The 22822-nt window shown below is 39.1% G+C and overlaps 1 long non-coding RNA gene across 1 annotated transcript; it reads right to left on the bottom strand.

Annotated features, from left to right (window-relative positions):
- Positions 1–3286: 3286 nt before the first annotated feature.
- On the bottom strand, positions 3287–5931 carry LOC132413138 (uncharacterized). Its single transcript, XR_009516617.1, has 3 exons — positions 5309–5931; positions 3802–3873; positions 3287–3414 (listed from the first exon to the last, which is right to left on the bottom strand). It is a non-coding gene; the product is annotated as an uncharacterized lncRNA (long non-coding RNA).
- Between the last annotated feature and the right edge of the window lie 16891 nt (positions 5932–22822).

The following is a 22822-nucleotide window of genomic DNA, read 5'->3' as shown; positions in this document are numbered from 1 at the left end:
TTTTATCAAAGATTGACTTTCTCTGCCTGTTCCCAAAAGTCTGACCAAGCCTCTCACCCGAATTGTTTTTAACTACTAGATTCTGAGGTGAGAGGCCTGAATCTGGTGATGGATGGGACAGGTTGAGTAAAGCATGGCCATAGGCATTCAGTTTGCTTATAATATCAAAAAGAGAAATTCATCTACAATGTAGCTTTGCTTCCAGTTTAACAAAGGGAAGCTTTTCCTGGGACAATTCTTACTGGAATAGGAGACAACCAAAAAAAAAAAAAAAAAAAATCAAACAGGCAACAAATAATTTTACCATTACCAGGTAATATGTGTTAATTGCTCAGTTTATATACTCAGAGTGACATACCATTAGAGACTGTGTATGCATTGTAACCAGAGCATTAATAAATTTAAAATGTGCCTGTTAGGATGACAGCTCTGGAGGTGCAAAGGAATAACAGTTATCACTTGGCAGAAGCTGCTCTCACCCCATCTGCTGAGACTTTGCATACATTTTCAGCTTCCTGAGCAATGATTAGGCCTGTCAGAACCTCTTTAACCTTCTAACTGCTGGTCCCCACTGGCCGTAATTAGAGACTAATGAATTCAGAAGATGCAGGCCGTGAGGAAAACTGCCTTGACAGTTTGTGTACAAATTAAGCCCCAATTACTTCATGCATCTTTTGCATCGCTGATACAAGTCTCTGTTATTATTTTTGAATATGGTCATTTTAGCAGAAATGAAGAACTTGGCTAATGTATTTTGTCATTTTTATGGCTCGTCATAAAGAAAAAACATACTGGGCGGGTCATAAATATGTGAAATAAACTACAGCGGATTATAAAAAGAAATTAATTTTCCTCTTGGGAATACCCTGCCACCTTTTCATCCCCCCTGGTGGATATGCTTATTAATATGGTTATTGTTATTCAGATAATATCTGCCATCGAAGGAGGCTGACTAACTAGCAGGGTGTCTGGTTTAGGTTTAGACCCTGAGTAAGGAGCATTTGGAAGTGAGATGTCCCTCATCTTTCCTCCTGGCTATAAAGGTCGCTTGGAGCACACTGGCAGGAAACTCTTTGCTGTCTGCCTTTACCTGCCCGTCCACTATCTGTGGCAATGGCAAAAGTTTGTAACTCCAAAAGTTATGACTTTAAACCAGTACGAAGGTTCAATGTCACATTCCCTTAAAAACTCTTAAAATTATATTTAATCTTGTCTCAGTCCCCACTGGTCAACCCAACCAGATAGTCAATCTCAATCATTTGGAGGACCCTTTCCCCTGCTCTATGAGGTCACATGAGAATCCTGACTTATATGTTTCTAGAATGGCAGAGGAGTAGGTGGGCATTTCTGCATGATGGTCATCACCTTTGCGGCCCTTCCTTCGCTATAAGAGACTGCTGCTGAGATCTGGTCCTGCCATCTGTCTGTGGTCCCTGCTGCTCTGGGCAGCTCGGAGATCACTATGCCGGAGGTCCCTCCCCACTGAGAACAAGTGTCCTGCGGCCATCCCCCCCTGAAGTTCCTGTATGCTGAGGGACTCCTGTCTCTGTTCTCTGTTCCCTCTTCCTGTCCTGCATCAGCCTCAGAGAATGTTTAAACTCTCTGTTCTGTCTGGCCACCTTTACCTCACCAGCTCAAAGCACTTCCCTCCATTCCCTCCCGTGGTAGGTAGAATAAGGCTGCCCCATGCCCAAGTCTACCCCTAATCCCTAGAACCTGAGAATATATTATCTACCTTACATGGTAAAAGGGAATTTGCAGATGTGATAAGTTAACGATCTTGAGATGAGGAGATTAGCTGGGTGGGCCCAATTTAATCACAAGAGTCCTTATAAGAGGGAGGCAGGAGGATTAGAATCAGGGGGAGGAGATGTGAAGACGGAGGCAAGGGGTTGGAGTGATGCAAGGAGGGGGCCGCAAGCTAAGGAATGCAGGAGGCCTCTAGAAGCTAAAAAAGGCCAGGCAACTAACCCTCCCCTAAGTCTCCAGAAGGAACCAGCCCTGCTAACACTTTGGTTGTAGACTTTGGACCTCCAAAACTGTAAGAGAGTAAACGTGTGTTGTTTTAAGCCACTAAATTTGCGGTGATTTGTTACAGCAGCAATAGGAAACAAATACACCTCCTTCTGTGGAAACATAAAGATTTGGGTTTGACTGGCTTCCCTGGTGGCGCAGTGGTTGAGAGTCCGCCTGCTGATGCAGGGGACACGGGTTCGTGCCCCGGTCTGGGAGGATCCCACATGCCGCAGAGCGGCTGGGCCCGTGAGCTATGGCCGCTGAGCCCGCGTGTCCAGAGCCTGTGCTCTGCAACGCGAGAGGCCACAACAGTGAGAGGCCCGCGTACTGCAAAAAAAAAAAAAAAAAAAAAAAAGATTTGGGTTTGAGTTCCAACAATTATTATTCCAATAAAAATAATTATCCCAATAATTTATCTTGTCTTATATTCTCTGTCTTCTCTAAGATTGAAATTAAACTATCCTCATGAAGTTGTTATGAGAATTAAAGGAATTAAAGAAACTAATTTGTTATGTGGAACATGGTAGATAACTCAATAAAAAATTGACCAAGTGCATCTCAAAACTGAGACTTTGTGTGAATATGAACCAAGGATGTCAGCCCCTTCCTGGTTTCCTCACAACTGGATCTATTGATGGTTTCCACATGCAGGTTCCAGCCTATTTGTTTCTGAAAGGCTGCAAACAATAGTCTCTTGTCCAGTAGACTTGTACCTGACCTACTCTCTCAGGCTCTGGGTCCTGTGACCCAAACCCATCTATCCGGTCTCAGGTCTCCCCTCCAGGTCTCTTTATCAACCAAAAATTATCTGGGCCCTGAATCTGCTGAGGAAGATTCTGATGCTTGAGTAGCTCTGAAGTTCTAGCTGAACATCCCTACTGTGTTGGCTTCAACTTAGAACGGGTATCTGCCTAAGTAATTCAACTTAAGAGGAAGAAGCCTTAATTCTGTTTGCTTGCTCTGCTGAGGACTCCTGTTCTAGGACCAGAAGCCAAACCCTCAACCCAGCTAAGGCATAAGACCCCACCTTACTCTTATCCATCTCTTTTCTGGACTTATATCCTTCCCCTCTACCTCCAGATTTAACCATATACATCAGCCACCCTTGGAAAGATTCCTGGGTGAAAACAAAAAGCCAGCTCAATTCATAGCATTTGACCCACCTCTGAATGCCTTGCTGTTATACTCCAAGCAACTGATCAGATATCTTGGGGCCAACATTTTTCAGAATTAGGACCGAGGTTCTCTTACCCCATCAATGTTCCTGGACCACTGAATTATCCTCTCCATACCTACCTCAATAGTGGATTTCCCTCAGATCAGCAAGTTCTCATTCTGGATATTCCTCTCCTCATGTTCTATGTTGCCATCAGCATACTGTAACGGTGGCTTTGAGTTCTAATTATTAAAGAGAAAGGTGAAATAAAAACTTGGGCCATGGCCTTAACACTAACTCAGAAATTCACTTCACACTAGAGAGATTTATTAAAAAGCAATACTTAGGGCAAGCATAATATTAATTTCTTTAACGCTATTCTATTTTATAATGGAAATGTGGCATGAATTGCTACGGCATAGCTTCTCCTGGCTCAAAGGGGTTCATGCTTGGTGGGACGCTCTCCATTATTCTCATAGGTTAACCATATGAAATTGCTGATATTCAACTGTTTTTGACTTACAGAAACAGCAGTTTCATATGGTTCAACTTAATATAATGTTGTTCACTGAAGAGTAGAACAGGACACCATTAGTTGAATATGTTGAAAATTTACCAGTGAAACTAACCCTGTGGATGCTCCTCTTTTCCTGAAACATGGTAGCAGGTCAGATTCAAAATTCCTATAGAGAAAGTAAAACCTGAAATTGACAAAAGTTACATAATTAGTGTAACACTTTCAGACTTAGAGATCCTCTGTTTCTGGCTTTGCTGCCCATTAATACAAAACTCCTATTGCAGAATTGGCTGCTGTTAGCTGTTGAAAGCCAGTAAGAATTATAATCCTTCTCTACGTGGGTGCCATGCGAGAGTGGCCCAGGTGTGTGTGCTGATAAGTACACAGCTGTCCACAGAGGGTGTCTCATTAGCAAAGTTCCCTTTAGGTCTATCTTCACTGATTTTGCACAAAAATTTCTCTAATCACCATTCAGAAGCTTTGCAAAAGACAGTCCATGAACACCTTATACAGTTCAATTTTAAACTCTTCTTAGTGGTTTCGATAGTTTACAGATAAAAATGATAAGATCTGTGTACACAAGTGCAGCTAAGCAATGTCCAAAACAGCGTGATCTCGGAAACACTTATAGTACCCTCTCTTAGCAGCTGGAATTCCCATCATTTAATACTCTCCTTAATTAAGGGTTGGAGGGCTTAATAAAATTTCAGGTACGCCATATAGAAGAGGTACCACACAAATTTTTAACCAGATATGTATTTGTACCTTAGTGTGAGTTGTTTAGTATATCAGCTATTTTGATAAATCTGGTATGAGAGTACACAACACAATTAGGGTTAAGTAGACAGTGAGTGGAATGATCTATATCACAAGTTTAACTGGCATGTCATCATGGAGGGCCTATGGTCATTGGGGTTAAGGGCAGCGGGTCAAAGAAGAATGGAGATTCCAGAATAGTGGATATTCAATCAAGTTTCCCCACATCACAGTTTGCATAAAGTTCTACTCTTTCTCATGGGGTGGGTTGCCTGCCCTATAAGAGCAGTATATTTCAGAGGAAAGGATCTTCTGAGCCATCTTGACACAGTTGGCTGGTATAAAGTCAAGGTTCTATGATAAATACCTATTAAGAATTTATGGGGGACACTGGCACCACCACACAAAGGAAACACTTGAAAACCCCCAGCCTAGATAAGGATCAAGGGTCTCATGTTATTCTAATTTGCATTCAAGTCATTTTTCTAGCGATACTTTTGGAGTTAGGTCTACAGAAGAATAGACTCAGACTAGTGGAAAAGTATGCCCAGGGACGTGGCCTGCAGTGACAAGGTACAGATGGCCACCGACTCAGGGCTTCTCATAGACCTTGCCTTCCTGTGAACTCTGAACTTGGCCACTGCTTGATAGAATGGTAATGAGAAGTGTTAGAGTTGGCGGAGGGGTGGGGAATAGCTCCCCAGCCTTCTCCAGACAAGCTCTAGGGAGGGCTGAGAAGAAGAGGGAAGACTAAATGACACAGTCCACAGCTGTGTGCCAGATTCACAGAACACAGAATGGAAAACCACCCTTTTTCCCTCTGTGATGGAGACACGGCAGGCTACCACTGCCCCACTACATACTTGGTACTTAACTGGCAACTTGAGACACTCATTATGTAATCCCATCTTCATGGTGATGGTCTTGAACTTCAAGAAGTGACAGTGTGAGCTGGGGTCAGAAGGCTGCACCCCACTGACACCCAGAGCACCAGGTTCTTATACAGTCTCCAGGAATCCAGGTGTTATACCTTCATTCTCCCTCTAGGAAAAAGAAAATCATTTCAGAAGATTTCTATTCAAATCTGGGATCATTAATTCATATGTTAGACTGACATTTAAGACTTCTGATAGACCTCAGCTGCTGATGAGGTCCTGCAGTAATGGCTCCGCCATGCTGTCTGGAATCTGGAAGGGCTTCTCTTTGTGTCTATTCTATTGCCCATCCTCCAGCTCTTGGCTCTGAGATTTCCACACTCATCCAACACAGGATCTCTTTCAGAGGAGATTCTGTGGCCAGTAGAAATGTAAAAATTCACATGGAAGCTTGTTAAACAAGCTAAGATCCAAAGAGAGATGCGCCTGGCCCCTGCACACCCTGGCACTACTCTGCACAGAAGCATCATCCAATTCTAAGCTAACAGACTCCTCAAGCACTGGAGTTAAGTGGGAGGAGGCAACACGCGTGCAGGTGCTGAGCCACAGATTCCAATTCTATCCCAGCCACAGGAGGGACGAGCCAGGCGGCCCGCTACTGACTGGGTTGAAAGCTTTTAATCTCATTCATGCAATATTCATTTTTAGAACATACCACAGGATTTTCCTCAGAAAGGTTCATTCATTCTCTGGGTCTGCTTCTGAATTGTAGATCAAATTACCATGACTTCTTTTAGGGGGAGAATGTTAAGTTCACCCAGATGGGTTTAAATTCAACTGTGATTGGTTGGTAATGGTTTACTATGAAAAAGGAAAGAATGTTCATCACAATACTGGACCAACCTGAGCCCCAGTGTCCCATAACTGCCCTCACAAGGGCATCCTTTCCACCGCTGTTCAAGTCCATTGCCTTACTGTGTTGTTACAAGTTCCTTTATCTCACTAAAAGCATCCTCCTTCAAGGATGGAAACTGTTTATTCATCTGAGTATCTCTCCAGAAGTTCTGTGTTTAGCTATAGCAAAGTCTTCAAAACACATTGTAAAATCAAATTAATATCTATTCTTAACAATGAACATATTCTTAATAGTTAAAATGTATCTTTAACATTTAAAATATATTCTCAGTAGTTAATTTCTAACGGGCTCCCTTTCACATAGCCCTGCTTGTACACACACAAACACTAAAATGATTTCCTAAAACAGAGCAGGTGATTTTCACAGCATCACTGCCCTCACAGTATAGAGTGTCTGAAGATAAGGACTGAGTGTTTTCTGTACTCTGTATTTGGTATAGTTCCTAGTTTATGGGACTACATATTAATTCATCAAACATTTATCTAGTGCCTTTGTAGGGCTGGGGAGATATCAGTCACTGACAAAGTTTCTATTCTCATGGGGATTGCATTTTAGTGTGTGGTGGGGAGGTGGGGGAGTGGGAAATAGATAATAAAGAAGCAAATAAGAAAATAGCAGATATTATAAAGCCTTAAAAAAAGATAATGGATAGTGACTAGATGTATGGAGAGTACCACTTTATATTAGGGTTCAGAACAGGCCTCTCAAAATCAAAATTAAATAAAACATTTGTTTGGTGTCCACACGACAAGAAGGAGCTAGCCACGTGATCAACGTCTAGAGCAGGTGCATCCCAGGATCACAGGAAGAGGCAACAGCCAATGTGTCAGAGGATGGACAGGCTTTGAGTTGAGGGCTTGAAGGAAGGCCAGTGTGGCTGAAGCATCATGAACGATGAGGAAAAGTTCAGGAGACAAGTTTGGAGAAATGGGCAGGAACCAAATCACGGGGAGCACTGTGGGTCTTGAAACATGTCTGGATTTTTACAAAGGCAGTAGAAGCCATTAGAAGTCTTAGGGAGGGAAGTGACTTCTGTTGTTGTGATCTGATTTTTGTTTTTCAAGATCATCCCAATGGCTATGTGGAGAATGGTGGATGGGTAAGAGAAGAAACAGAGTGACTAGTTAGGGGGCTACTGCTGCAGGACCCCTGGGAGACAGCTCCACCCGGGGGGCAGCCGAGCCGTGGTAACCACTGCTCTAACATCCTCAAGAAATGCAGGAAAAGGCTTTCTGCACAGAGGAACAGCTTGAACAGAGGAAGGAACACATGGAAGACATCTGCAAGTTCTATGAGCCTGAGAGTTCAGTACGTCTGGAGAAAAAGCTGTCAAACAAACAACTAGAACCAAAACGTGCCAAACACATAGGTGTCAACAAGTAAAACAAAGAAAAGCTTTTTAAAAAGATAGCATAAACAGACCTAAGGGATCTAGAAAATGACTAGAATACGTGTAGACACACCCCATACACTTGGATTGGCAGATTCAACTAAGATGTCGATTCTCCCCCAAATTATTTTATAAATGTAATGCAATCCCAATTAATCCAAAGGGTGTTTCTGGATGAGTAACTCGGCAAAAATCTCCTCCAAGTCGTGTGGAAGAATATCTATGTGCAAATATTGAAGATGTACACACCCACAGTTACACGTGCTAGCAGCCACGGCGTGTGCTAACAGGGACAAAGGAGCCCAGGGACTCTACATCCCCCCTTTTCTCCACCTCTCCTTCTCCTTCCAATCGAGGTTGTAAGAAAAGAGCGACTGTCCTTTCACACTTAGCCCTGCAGCAATATTTTGAAACTTTTTTGACCATGACCCATGTAAAGGAATATGATTTACATAAGGACACACATATATTATTGAAACAAAAATTTTATAAATAATACTCTGACTACATGTGACTTATTTTATTTTATTTTATTCTATTCTGTGGAACTCTATAAGAAATAATACACGGTCAGAGCCCTCTTAATTGAGTTCATGGTTCCCTAATGTGTCAGGATGTACAGTTTTTAAAAGCACTGCCCTTGGGACATCTGTCCTGCTTCCTGGTCCTCTAAGGTGATCTCATCACCAAACCCATCTTACTGGCCGAGCAGCAACCCCTTTGGCTGAAGTCTCACTCACTTTGCTTAAATATGAAATTCAGAAAGTGCTTCCTTTAGATTTCCTTCTGGCCTGAGAATGGAGAGAACAAGTCTGTCTCAATTGATTGGGAAACAAAGGAAGGGAAGTGGAATTTGTGGTTTGTTTTTTTATATAGTGATGATGGTGATTAAATAAAGCTCCCAGTCGTTGCTTGCCGGGAGCCGAGGCTCCCGTCTCTGCGTGATAGCTTTTCCTGTCCATTTGGTAGACCCATTCAGCTCTTCTATTCCATCAGTTTTTAAAAAACAGAAGGAGGATTTAAGAACATATTCAACATTATTTCATGGAAGACAGTAACCTTCTACTGCAAAATATTTGTTTTTAACTGCACAGATCTAAAGTGCCTTCTAAAAACAAGGTCCAAGCGACAACTCTGTTCTCGTGCCATAAAAATTTTAAATCACACTGATTACCCATCTGCAATATCTTCAAATTATTCATCTCTTAGTAGACTAATACTCCCTTCAGAAGCAAAACAAGTAAATATACAAAGAGAAACATGATTAATAATTTATTTGTGTTCTGTTTTTCAGGACAAGTCCCTGCTCATTCATGCTCTCCACTGAAAATGTTTCATAACTATACCCCAAAACAGGTAGGATAAACTGTCCCCTGACTATCAGTTTAAAGGAAAGGGAGAGACATGGGAGCATGTGTGTGTGTGTGTGTGTGTGTGTGTGTATTTTTAAACACGCTTTACCAACTCTTATCTCTATTCTGTCGTATATCTAAGAAGTTCAGTTTTGCCTCAACAAATCAGTTTTATGGATAATCAGACAAATGTATTTGATTGAACAAGCCACACTGCTTACACTTAAGACAACATACTATTTCTTAAGAAGCTGTATCATATTAGGCTCATTGTTCCAGAATACCTGATATCCTACTAGACAAATTGCTAGACAAATTATGTACACTCAATCAAAATTGCACAGAGTCCCCTATGAATTGCCAGTAATTCATCTTTAATGCTTTTCTATCATTTTCTTTTCACCTCTGTCCCCTTTCAGCATCCTTTCCCCATCAACATCCTACAGGAACCTCTACTCCCTTGCTGCCATCCAAAGAGAAATCACCAGTTTCCTAGTAAAATTTTATATGCGGTTTCTATCATGAAAACTTCAAAATGTAATGTTTTCCTTCCTTGAAGTACATAAAGAGAAAATCAGGCTATATCTTATATTGTTAGTTATCTATTCAGTATACATACCAATATTCTTTCCTGAGAATAGAACCCCAATATTCTTTGAAGTGGCAATATGGCTAATTAAATATTTATTTTCCCAGAATTCTTTGCATCTTAGAGTGACAATGTGACATATTTCAGGCCAACAAGCCCTAAACGGAAGTCTACTGGAAGTCTTCAGGGAAGCCTTTATTTTCTTGATTTTTAGGGAACAGAAATGGCTGGCACTGCCTTTCCATCTTCTTTTTGCCCTGAGCAAAAATGTGATGTCTGGAGCTGAAGCAACCTTCTTCAGATCATGAGGCAAAAAGCAAGAAAATCACAAAGACATTAGCTCTGAGATCTCTGAGCCACTGAACCAACACTGGCAGCCCACTCCCTTCAGACTTCTATTTTTATGAGAAAAATGAAAAAACCTTATTTGTTTAAGCCATTGATTAGTCAGATATTCTGTTACTTGCATCCTAACTGAGGTACATGAAAGATCTCATAGTAAGTTCCACAGCCCAGCGACTCTGTTGGGGGTGCCTCAGGGGCTAAGGTGGAGAATACAGCAAAGGCTAAGCCAGCAGAGAAACTCTCCTTTTACTGGTATCCAATTTCCCCAGACTAGCTCACCTTTTATCTTATATACTGAGGTTATAATTAAGAATTCATTTGAGAAAAATAAATTATTCTGTTTAAGACTCTATGTTTAAAACCACTGGATTAGATACGCTTGGATCAGAAGATTTGTTGGCTTTATCATGGAAAAAAGCCTAAAGAAATGAATCATTACTAATGGGATTTTAGCAATATGCTGTCTATAAGAGGAAGGGATTTTGATAACGAAAAACTAGCCTGGATCCTCTCTGATTACCTCTCTCTCTCTCTTCCCTGCATATGGCCTGTTCAGAGTACCAGGCTGACGTCATGTATTTTTTCCAATTAGGTTGATTGGTTGTTCTACCAAGAGATGCAAAGAGGGCCCACATAATCCTATATTGTCACAGAATTCAGGGATCCAAGCCTGAGTAAGAGGTAAATACAGAGACCTCAGGAATGTTTCTAAATTCATAACAGGTGCTTCGTAAGAGCAGAAGCTGCACAGAGGTGGGGAGGCATTTCTCTGCTTTTGTATCTCTCTAGAGTCCCCAGTGACCCTGGTCCAGGGAGGAAGGCTGCTTTGTTGCGAAGTCTTGAGACCAACATTCTCATGAGTTTCCTTCTGTACCAAAAGGGCTCGATGCCTATTTTATGTAATGTTGGTGTCCTGAAATGGGCTTCATACCCTGAATTTTGGTGTTCGGACTGGAAGTTTAAATTCATTATGGCCTTTCACAAGTTAAAACCAAGAATTGTTTAAGAATGAGAATAGTGCCCACCCACCTCTCCTCACCTCTCACAAACACACCCTCCTGCACATTGAAATCTCCTCAGACATTCAGTGTCATAGAGTGTGGGCTTTAGAACTAGAGAGGCTTGGGTCTCATCCCAGATCAGCCATTTCCTGCCTGTGTGACCTTGGCTAATCGCTGAACGGCTCTGTGTTTCAATCTCCTCATGCCTAAATGGGGTATGTATAAGAAGAGTACCTACCTGTGAGGGTGGTTATGAGGCTTAAATTTAAAATATGCAAAGTGCCTAAAACACTTCCTGGAACTTGTTAAGTGCTAAATGAGTGTTAGCGATTATTGCTGTTGTTGTTACTTACCTGCTCGCAAGTTTCATCTCCCCATTGGTAAATGGGGGTAACAATGCCACATACAATTAGCTCTTAGCAAGTGGAAGGACAATCAGTTGACTTACTAACCTTTGTTGGTGGCTCACAGTTTCCCCCATTGGAAATGCTTCTCCCCTAGGCTCTGCCTGCTCAGAGCTTCTCAGCACCTTAGATCCTGCATGATTCAAACTTCCTGTGTGAAGCCTTCTCCAGGTTCAGAAGTCCACGTTGTCTTCTCCTATTACAAATATCCACAGCTATTCATATTGGTACCTTGCAATTTAGTACCAAATCATAGGTTGTCTTTTTTGCTCTTTATCACTTCAATTTCCTATTAAAACTTTAAGCTTCCTATGTGCAAGGATTCATTCCTCCATGTTTCTTAATACACTTTGGTATATCACCCAATGCTGGGAACATGGGACACACTTAATAAAAATTTGTTGATTGCTCTACTTATCTTTAAGTCCTTTGCATGGAGTTCCTTTCAAAGCAGGCTATACCTGTAGGACAGCAAAGTACCACAAAAAACATTCAGTTGATCTCACCTAAACTAGAATTGGGCATAAACCCAGTAACAGAGGAAACTTGGAAAGAGTTTCCTCCCTCTGTGATGCCGGGGGAGACGTAGATGTTGAATGAGGCAACATCTTCTTGATCTTATTTCATCAATTGAAATTCCCCCTTCCCCTAGACCTTACCATGGCCAAATTCAAGAAACAGACGTTCGCATAAAAAAAATCTCCCTGGAGTTAGTGTGGCTGTTTATCCAATTTTCACCCTGCCATCCAGACTTAGGTTATGTCCAACAGAGCCCAAACAACAAGCTGGAGTGTACGAACTTCAGCCTGTGGAAGAGGTCAAGGAGAGGTGAGATGGCCATACATGAGGAGTGCTGGAGAGAAGATCTCCCCTTCATGAGAAGCGGGACAAGAGAAAGTCATTTCCCACAAAGAGAAAACTTCTTTTCTCAGCTCTGGATCCATAATCCTTTTTTCTTTTTTATTGATGTATGCAGTTGATTTACAATATTGTGCCAGTTTTGGGTATACAGCAAAGTGATTCAGTCATATTTTTTTTTCAGATTGTTTTCCTTTATAGGTTATTACAAAATTTCTAATATAATTCCATAATCCTTTGATTCCTACTATTTTCTATGTGAAGACACTGTCTTTGGACAACTTTTCTCTGCCTCCATTACCCCTCTCTGGTCCCCCAACACAAAAAGTAATGTTTAAAAATTTTCTAAAACTGATAGGTCCACAGAGCTGTTCCGTATTGATGAACTAAGGGTGTGTATCTCTTTTCGTTTTGATTTTCCTGTTGAATCTGTACATTTTGATTGTAACATGAGCTGTGAGTAATTGCTTCAATGCAGATAATAGCTCTGTCTCAGTGATCTACGAAGCTGTTAAGTTCATCTATTTCAACTTTTTTCCTCCAACATTACCTTAGTAAGTTGTATGTGAAACATGAAGAGCGTAGGAGAGATGCTTTTTAATGCAATTTACAACATCTCAGAGGTGAGAATTGAAAGCCCAGCTCTGATTGCAACATCTGCTCTGAACAAGGGCATCAAGGGACCTGCTATCAGATTTTTTTGTCTTAAGGATGATCACCATGTATGTTCACAAATAAAAACTTGAAGCGTTCTGACAGCCAAGCAAACCGTGAAGAATTAAACTTCCGAAACAGGAAAACACACTGCAGCATCCTTGCTGCTATTCATTTGAAGAAACTACTCCATTCAGAGCCTCTTCACTTCCTTCCCCGACTGCCTTCCCAATCCCTGTCAGGTTCATCCCTCACAGACATGTTTCTGCACAAGGGCAAGATTCCATTTGGAGAGGGATTGGTCCAATGTTGAAGGAATCAGTTTCTTAATGATAAAATCAGACTTCTCTAGTAAAGATGTTTGAGTCAGTGTATTCAGTAGCAGTGAAAAGTGGTTTGTAAAATAACCAGCATTGCCCAAGACATAAGTTTTCAGTGACTCACCAATGCCTTCCCAGCAAGTCCCTTGAAATTTCAGCCCCTCTGTTCTCTGGCCTCATTCTCTGGCCTCTGGTCTATCATTTTTACTATAATCCCTGCTATACTTCAGTGAGCTCCAGAAAACGTGGACCAGCCTGTCTTCCCTGACCGTTTTCATTCTCATGGTCTTCCCTGACTGCTTTTCTTATGCCAATATTTACAATGCAAATCCTCTCTCCACCTTGTCACTGACCGAAACCCTACCTCCCTTCAGTGTCTAATGCAAGGGCTCCTTCTTCAGGACCCTCTCTTGATCATTCAGCTGGATGTGACCACTCCATCCCTTACAGTGCTGTAGACCCTTGCTTTTAGCATATATCACATTCTGACTCATGTTGTAGACATTTGTTCACTTGCTCATTCCCCCCTACACCATTGCAGTCTCCAGGAGAGTATCCAATAAAGAAATATTTTGAGTACAAAACAGAGTGCCTCGTTGCTGTGGACTGATTGTATCCCCTGCACCAAATTCATGTGTTGAAGTCTTAACCCCCAATATGACTGTATTTGGAGACAAGGCCTTTAGGAGGTAATTAAGTTTGAATGAGATCATAAGGGTGGGGTCTTTCTTTCCACATGCACTGAAGAAAGACCATGTGAGAACATAGCAAAAAGTGGCTGTGTGCAAGCCAGCAAGAGAGCTCTCTCAAAGGAAACCAAACCCCGCTGGATCTTGCTCTTGAACTTCTCAGTCTCTGAGCTGTGAGAAAATACATTTCTGTTGTTGAGCTGAGTAAGACATTCATTCGTACCTGATGAACCATCAATAAGCATAATGAGTTTGAACACTGACTCCATGAACGGGGATATCAGGAAGATGGTAAAGGTGATATCTGAGGGGTTTCATCCCATCTATTGACCACATTTGTACCCCTTTCACTGGCTAACTGGTAGTGTGAGATGTTTGGGGGAATGGGGTGAAGGCTAAAGGTTTTTTTCCATGTTTTTATTTAATTTCGACTTTTAAAACACATGGTTCAAAATGTAAAGTACTATAAAAAGGAATGCATTACAAACACAGTGTAAGAACTGTTTCTTGGTCATTTTCAAAAGCCAATCTTCACTGGGATGATTCAGTCCATTCCAATAAAAGCCGTGCAATGCTTCCACGGTCTTCAGACATCAAAAACTGCACACAATGGACAAATTCTTAGGGACTTATTCAAACCAGATTGATGAGTAAAAAGAATGTATGTATTTATCAAATAGGATATCTGGTATCATGTAGACAAAATCACAATGTGATTGGCTCTTTAATCGGTTTGTTATATCATGAAAACCTGACCTAAAATCCAGTTCTATTTTACAGGCCAAGCAGTTAAGAGAACATGTTTTGTACTGTAAACTTACCACTCATTTTACTTAAATGGTGTAGTGGATTAGTTAGCGTTCTCCAAAGAAAGAGGACCAATAAGATGGAGATAGTTAGGTAAATTTAAGGAATTGGCTCACATGATTGAGGGGGTTGGCAAGTCTGTAGAACAGGCCATCAGGTGGGAAATTCAGGGGGGAGCTGGTATTGTAGTCTTGAGCCCAGAATTTGCAAGCTTGAAAATCAGGCAGAGTTTCCATGTTGCAGTCTTGAGGCAGAATTTCTTTCTTGGGGAAGCCTCAGTCTTTGTTCTGATTGGATGAGGCTCATCTTCATTTTTAAGGATAATCTGCTTTACTCAAAGTCTACTGATTTAAATATCAGTCACATCTAAAAAAAACATCTTCATGGCTACATTTAGACTGGAGTTTGACCAAACAACTGGGTACCATAACCTAGCCAAGTTGACAAATAAAATTAACCATCAGAAATGGAGACAAAGCTCCAACTAAAGGTACTGAGCTTAGAGATATTTTTGGCTCTGGGTAATATTGTTTCCCAACAATCCTTGGGAATCCCTTCAACTTGGCTAACTTTCTTGAAACATCTAAGCTAAAAAATCTACTGGACCCAAAACTGAAATAGTGAAATGTTCTGAAAGTTCCTCCAGTGCAGTAGAACAAAGCCCCAAAATGCTTTTGCTTATTTGGAAAACATTTTAGGGACCATCCCAATGAATCCTAGAAAAGTACTGGCAACCCAGTTTTCAAAGAACAACTTACTGATTTAATCTGAAATAAAGTCTAACAGTTTAGCTAAATAATTCTTCAATACTAAAACAAGAAGTTGATGAGAGAATAAAGTTGATGACAATAGAACAATGAGTGGAGTACTGCTCAATAAGAGAAAGATAGTTTTTTCTTCTCTACTTCTCTTAAATATTGTTTTTTATGGCTTCTTGGTAGGAGAAAAAGACTCTTTAAAACTATGACCCAATGTCAGGGAGAAAACAGACTAGTCTCTTAAACTAATGGCTGTTGTTAAGGATTCCTTTAGCTATATTCAGCCTGGAAAAAAAAAAAAAAGAACTTTGCAATAAACGACCTTCATGGAAGAAGAGTATTCATGTTAATTAGTAGCTCTTTTCAAATATGATTCATATATGCATTAGGCCATGCCATGCTGAACAATGCACGCATTGTAGTAAACATCAAGATAAGTCTCAAGTATGGTTATCAAAATTTTAGAAAAATCTAGCAGGGATTTTATTTCATAAGATTGTGACTTGCTGCTCCTAGTACATTGCACAATGGTATCTCTCCTAATGGCTTTTAGCTTTTGCCACTGCCAACTTTTATATTTAAAATCCATACAATTATGAACAATTTATGAACATTATGAGGCTTTTCTTTTTTGCACTGATTCTTACTAATTCAAGCCAGCTTTTATCCTTTGCAACTCAAATGCATTTTGCTTACAACACGAGATTCATTCTCACATATTCCACTTTATTCTTATTATTAGCATTCCTTATTATGCATATTTAATTTAAGAATGCATTTTCTCCATTAAAAAATTAGAATATGTGGAAAGAAGTACCAGAAGGTGATTATTTGCTTTAGTTTGCTTTTGTTAACTATGGAAGGCCTCATATGTTCTTTCCAAAGTTCCAAGCAAGAGACAGAAATGTTAAAAAGCAAAAGAATTTTTTTTAATTAAAATAAAAATCTTCTATCGTGGAACTTCTTTGTGGTGTATAAGATATCAAATTCAACGAGGAGAATACTGAAAATCTCTTAATATTATGTGAATGGAGAAAGGATATACATTTGCTAGCATTCCTTAAGCAAATACACCACTAAGTATGGTTCTTTGGAGATTAACCCAGCAAGATTCACCTTGAAAAAAGCAAAAAGTATGAAGTCAAGTGTGCACTTACCCACCTCCACACCCCACACCTCCTCCACACCCCACTCTTCTGCTAAAACAGAACAATTAATGGGTCAAGTGTTAGCATCTGTCCTTACGTTAAACTCCTTCAATAAAATAGCTGGGAATTTAGGGTCTGCAAGAAATAAGTAACCAGTTGGAGTTCCTTTCTTAATTTTGCAAGCACTGATTGGGGGCTATCAGCCAACTGATCTGATTATTTTTTCCATGTGTTGCCTAACAAGTTTGAATCTTCCCACTTCCACTCCAAAGTTATTGATTTAACTGGTCGTTTTAACAGTGAGGGCAAATCAAAGAACTCTACGTGATTGATGGGAGCAGTCTCCTCTTCCTCAGCCCCCTCACCAACCTGGCTTCTCCACCACACACACTGTGTACTTTGGTTTGCAGAGTAGGGTCCTATATCGACCACACTGACTGCATATAACAGGAAGAACAGAGTATGTGTGTTATTTCCCCCTTACACTGTGTTTAAGGATTACAATTTGTTATTGGGTTGAGACTTTAAGATCTATAGACACCAGCTGATTTTGTCTTACTATGAAATCCAAATCAATTAATGCCATTTGATATTTTTGGCACCTCAAGCATCTATTATGTGAAGGACACCATGCTAGCTACTTTTGATAAAACATATTACCTACTAATCATAATACATCTACAAGAATTTCGGCCCAGATTGTAGAGATGAAAATCTTTGTTCCTCCACTTACTAGCTTTGTGAATATGCACAAATTATCTCTCTGTGCCTCAGATTTCTTACCTGAAAAATAGAGACAATAATACTACTATCTCATAGAGTTGTGAGGATTAAATGTAATGCATGTAAAACCCTCAGAACAGAGGGCCCTATTCCTCCCTGTGTATCTAGATCTTGTGCCTCTAGGGGCCCCTGGGATATTTCTCTCCACCTATTAATCCCTAGTATTTTGGAATTTTCAATCTCATTCTTAGCTTTAAAAACAAACAAACAAAAAGGATACAGTACAGTCAGCTCTGCAGGACCCCATACTCCCTGTTCTCCCAGATAACACATTGTGCCGGTACTTGATTACCTCATTACCTTTAGTGGGCCCTAATATCTTGAATGAAAATAGAATCTTTTAGTTAAGACCAATAAATGCCTTGAAAATACAACTATAAACAGATCTTAATTAATTAGCCTCCTAATTATTCTCTCCTAAAACCACTTATTTTAGTTCTTCTACAACTATGATCAGAAACAAAACATCAGAAAATAGTAAGAGTACCCTTTTCTCTGCTATCTTGGCAATTAAGGTTAATCAGGTACACAATTGATCACATAGAGATCAGTTACTAATATTTAGAAAGTATGTTTCAGCAATATCATACATAAATTTTCTACCAAGTTTTGAAAAATAGAAGCAAGGTGGGAGGGGAATCTTTCTGTATTCTCAATAATGATGCAATGATGAGTATCAGCAATCTAAGTTTAAATTCTAAAAACCCAAATTAAAATATCAGAAGTATACCTTTTTTATAATGTTAATTGTCCTCTTTATTGGGGTCTAACCAGCCAAGTATTTATTTTCACCAAGTGTTATTTTTAACAATATATTTTATGATTGATGCTTCACCCCCAAATGTCGTGTTGATGTATCATTTTACAGTAGTTATAGGAGCCTGTGAATTTGTACCTCTTGACCCTCCCATGAGGGCTAGCTCAGATTAATCATGGCACTATTATGTCATGCATTCTAACAGTCTGCCTCTGGAAGAAAGTCATGTCTGCTGCTGTACAATTATCTAAGACTGATGATACAGACTAAAGTCATTATAATACATTTATCTGGCACAGATCCTCTCAGCCATAGTTCCAACCTCACAACCCAGTTAGTAGGCACGTAGGACCCTCCTAAGCAGGACTACATTTTCACCATGCTGGTAGAAAGCAAAGAATCTTCAATGGACATACTGCATGCAAAATAATATATTCCTTTTAGCAAGGCAAGACCGGGAATGTTGCTTACTGGAGATGGATCTACGTCATGAGTATTATTCCTCCATCAGCTGGAGAGAGACCAGATCTGGTGATTCTTAAGAAAATCAAACAAAGACCTATCAATAACCAGGGTAGAAGAACCTCCATTTCCTAATTTCTCCACATTGAACCTCTAGACAGTTGCAAAATATTTGTGAAGTTCAGATATGAGAAAGTAAGGTGGGATGATAATCAATGGTCAGCAATGTGCTATTCCCCCATGGACATCATAGGAGGAGAAGGGCCTGAAAAACCACTGAGAGCACAAAGAGGGTTCACCTTGTTCTGGAGTTTCCTGCTCATCCCTTGACCCTCACCTGTTTCAATTTAACCCTTTATTCATTTCTTGTTGACTTCTATAGTGCATTGTAGTCTCCTCAACTACCAGCCCATCCGGGACCATCTCTCAGAAGATGGTATTTTTCGTTTGTGGAACATTTGAGGTTATCAGACATGGCTACTTCAGATTCTCATGAGTCCACCTCAAATTTCCCAATATCCTGTCATCACTCTCCAAGTCCCATACATCCACCTGTACTCTGGATTCCAAGCCTCTGGAACTTTCTCTTCACCAAAAATCCCCTAGCATTTTGGAATCTTCAATCTCTTCTTTCTCAGTTCTCTCTCTCTCTCTCTCTCTCTCTCTCTCTCTCTCTCTCACACACACACACACACACACACACACACACAAGCAATTATAATTGTATCCCTAAATCTACTATAGCAAAACAATAATAAGTAGGAGAACAGGCAATAAGCAAAGGAGTAATCAAGATTGAGTAGATTTCAGCCAGCAAGGAACACAGGAAGAAAATAATCCTTAGATAACTTTATTGATGTATAATTTGTATATTATTAACTATCAATACATCCATTTAAAGTATACAATTCAATGAGTTTTGACAAATATATGTATCCATGAAACTGTCACCACTATCAAGATACAGAAAATTTTCATAATTCTCTAAAATTACCTTGTTTCCTTTGACCAGCCATCCCTCCCTCTACTCCTGGCCATAGGCAACTATTGATCTGGTTTTGATTAGATTAGTTTTCTGGATAGATTACATTTATATAAAATGCTATAGAGAATGAAAACTAATCATACAGCATGAAATCTTTTGTACCTGCCTTCTTTTACTTAGCAAAATCACATTGAAATTCATTCATATTGGTGTATATATCAGGAATTCATTCTTTCTTATTGCTGAAAAATATTCGATTGTATAGATATACCACTATTTGATTATTTATTCACCAATTGATGGACATTGGATTATTTCCAGTTTGGGGCTATTTCAAATAAACTGCCAGGAACATTACACACAATATTTTGTGTGGGCATATATTTTTCTTCCTTTTGGGTAAATACCTAGGGGTAGAAAGGCTGGTGGTATGGTAGGTATATGTTTAACTTTTTAAGAAACAGACAGTTTTTCAAAGTGGTGGCACCATTTTACATTCACACAACAACACATGTGAGTTCTGCTTGTTCCACATCCTTGCCAACATTTAGTATTATCAGCCTTTAATTTCAACCATTCTAGTGGGTACATAATGGTATCTCTTTGTAGTTTAATTTGCATTTCCATGATAACTAATGATTTTGACCATATTTTCATGTGGTGAGGCCATTGTATATCTTCGTTTGTGAACTGTGTATTCAAATATTTTGCCTATTTTCAGAATTGGGTTGTCTTCTCATTGAATTATAAGGATTCTTCATCTATTCTAGATAAAAGCAGTTAAAAACATGCATTGAAAATATTTTCTTTCATTTTGTGGCTTGCCTTCTAATTTCTTTAAATTATCTTTTGAGGAGCAAAATTTTTAAATTTTAATAAAGACCAATTGTCACTTCTTTTTTCTAAAATCATAAAATAGTTTGAGCTTTGAAATCTGCAACTGCCTCAAGGTCCTAAAGATTTTATCCTATATTTTATTCTAGAATTTTTATAGTTTCATCTTTCACATTTAGGTCTATGGCTCAAAATCATTTAAAAATAATATTTTATGATTAAGAAATTAGAAAAAGTTATTCTAGAAAAAACACACTAGTGACTCATCATTAATTTTTTATTAATGTTCGTGCTTCCAAACATTCCAAAGTTCATGTTGAGTTTAGTTTAGTTTTGTCTTGGAGAAGATGTTAAAGGAGAGAAGAGAGTTGCATATACTATGTAAATCCTTTGGGTTTTTCTATTTAAATTTTTATTTTACGTAATTTTTTAAGCAGTTTTTTATATTCCAGCATATGTTAAGGACATTTTCCCACAACTTTTCATATATGAAAATATGAAATAGGTGCAGAAAATCCCATCTTATTAATATACAAAAGTCTATTTAGCCAGTCCCTTTCTTTGGTATTTGTCTTGTTTCCAGCTGTTTACAACAAGAATAAGAGACCATATTGTTTTAAATATCTTTCAACATAAGTCTTAGATCTCTGATCATTTCCTTAGGATAAATTTTTATATGTGGATTTATTAGTTTAAAGGATAAGAAAAAAATTAAAGCTTTTGGTATATATTTCCAGAAAGAATATACCAAATTACAGAACTCCCAGTAGTCTGTGAAAGCACATTTGCACCCTCCCCGATTTGGGGCATTGCCTTTTGTTTTAACCTTAAAAAATCTTTTAGAAGAAAATAATAAATTATTGTTGCTTTCATTTGTGTTTCCTTGATTTTAGTAAGCCTGAATTTTTTTTCATGTTTTTCAATCCTTTGTGTTTCTTTTTTGTGAATTACTTGTTCAAATTCTTAGTCTATTTTTTTCTATTAAGATTTTTTAAATGTATTTATTAAGTGCTTCTTATATATTAACTTATACCAATCTATTAACGTATGTTAACCTATTTCTGTGTAAGGCATTTCAAATATTTTCTTTGATATTTGTTATTTAATTTTGCTTATGATACTTCTGCAAATGTTTAAGATTGTATAAAGTCAAATCTATCAAATTTTGGATTGAAAAGATTTTCTGAACCTCTGTATCATACATCTTTATAGATAGATACACTAATATTTTCTTTTTCATCTTTTATGCACTGTTTTTACGTTGTAATGCTCTAATCCATCTATGATGTATTTTAGTATGAAGTGTGAAGAAGGAATGTGAATGAGCCCCAGTTCCTTGTAAAGCAGAGCCTGAGGAAAAGCTTACATATTAGAGGTTTGGGCGGAAAGGAATCCCAGGGCATCAAGAGTGAGAAAAGGAAAATGAGGAAGTAAGGAAGGGAAGGAGGAAAGAAAATCAAACGTGGTGCATTGTTACAAGGCTAGCTACAGTTTCACAGGAAAACACAGCCATTGCCCAGATGCAGTATTTCAACAGAGGGAGAAGCTGACACAGCCAATGCATGAGTCCAGTGGAGCAGAGGGGGATGAGGAGAGAGGAACTGATCTGTCCACTCTGTCTCCTTTCTTTTGATGGCCAAGGTTTGTGCTTCTGAGTTGCATTACCTAAACATTCCAGGCAGCTGCTGGGAAGTCTGGGCTCCATCGACTCAGTTGAATCTTACGTGGCTGCTGGACCTGCTATGTCTTCTGTGTGACAGAAAGAGCAATGGAGGCAGTGCCTGGAGCCTGGGGAAGCAGGGCTGTTAGGAGATGAGGGATGGCAGCTCAGGAGGAGGCAGAGGCCGGCAAATCCAGGCAGGCACTTACACTGGTCTAGTAGAGGCTATAACTTATAGTCAACCATTTATTCTGCTTCATCTAGTGGGTACTCCACCATTTTCTCACAAATTTAAATTTCAACTTTACCTTATTCTAAGTTCTAAGTTAATTGTACTAGGGTTTCTTTCTGGTTCTAAACAATCTATGGATATACAAATGTACATTTATAATAACTTATAGCTTTCTGATGGTACAAATTCCCTCTCATTTTTTTCAGTGTTTTTTCTTGGCTTTTCATACATGAATAAGCTCATGTATGTAGGTAAAGTTATAATTTTAACTAGTTTTATAAAACAATTGGGGATTTGTGTATAAATACGTCTGTTTGGGGACAATCAATATATTTATACTCTTCTATCTCACCATTCATGGAAACAGCAGCAGCATCAACTTTTTAAAGTTTTTTTAATGTCTCTCAGTAAAATTTTCCAGTTGTTTTTCATGTAGCTCTAACAGAGCTTTTATTAAATTTTTTCCTAGATATTATAACTTTTTGTAATTTTTGTTACTCTGGTGGGCAGAACTGTTTTCATTGTGCTTTTTAATTGATAATTTCTGGAATCTAGTAA

This window comes from Delphinus delphis, chromosome 1, assembly GCF_949987515.2.
Source record: "Delphinus delphis chromosome 1, mDelDel1.2, whole genome shotgun sequence".
Lineage (NCBI taxonomy): Eukaryota > Metazoa > Chordata > Mammalia > Artiodactyla > Delphinidae > Delphinus > Delphinus delphis.
The sequence above is the reverse complement of the archived record's forward strand: the minus strand, read 5'-3'. Positions and strand labels throughout refer to the sequence as shown.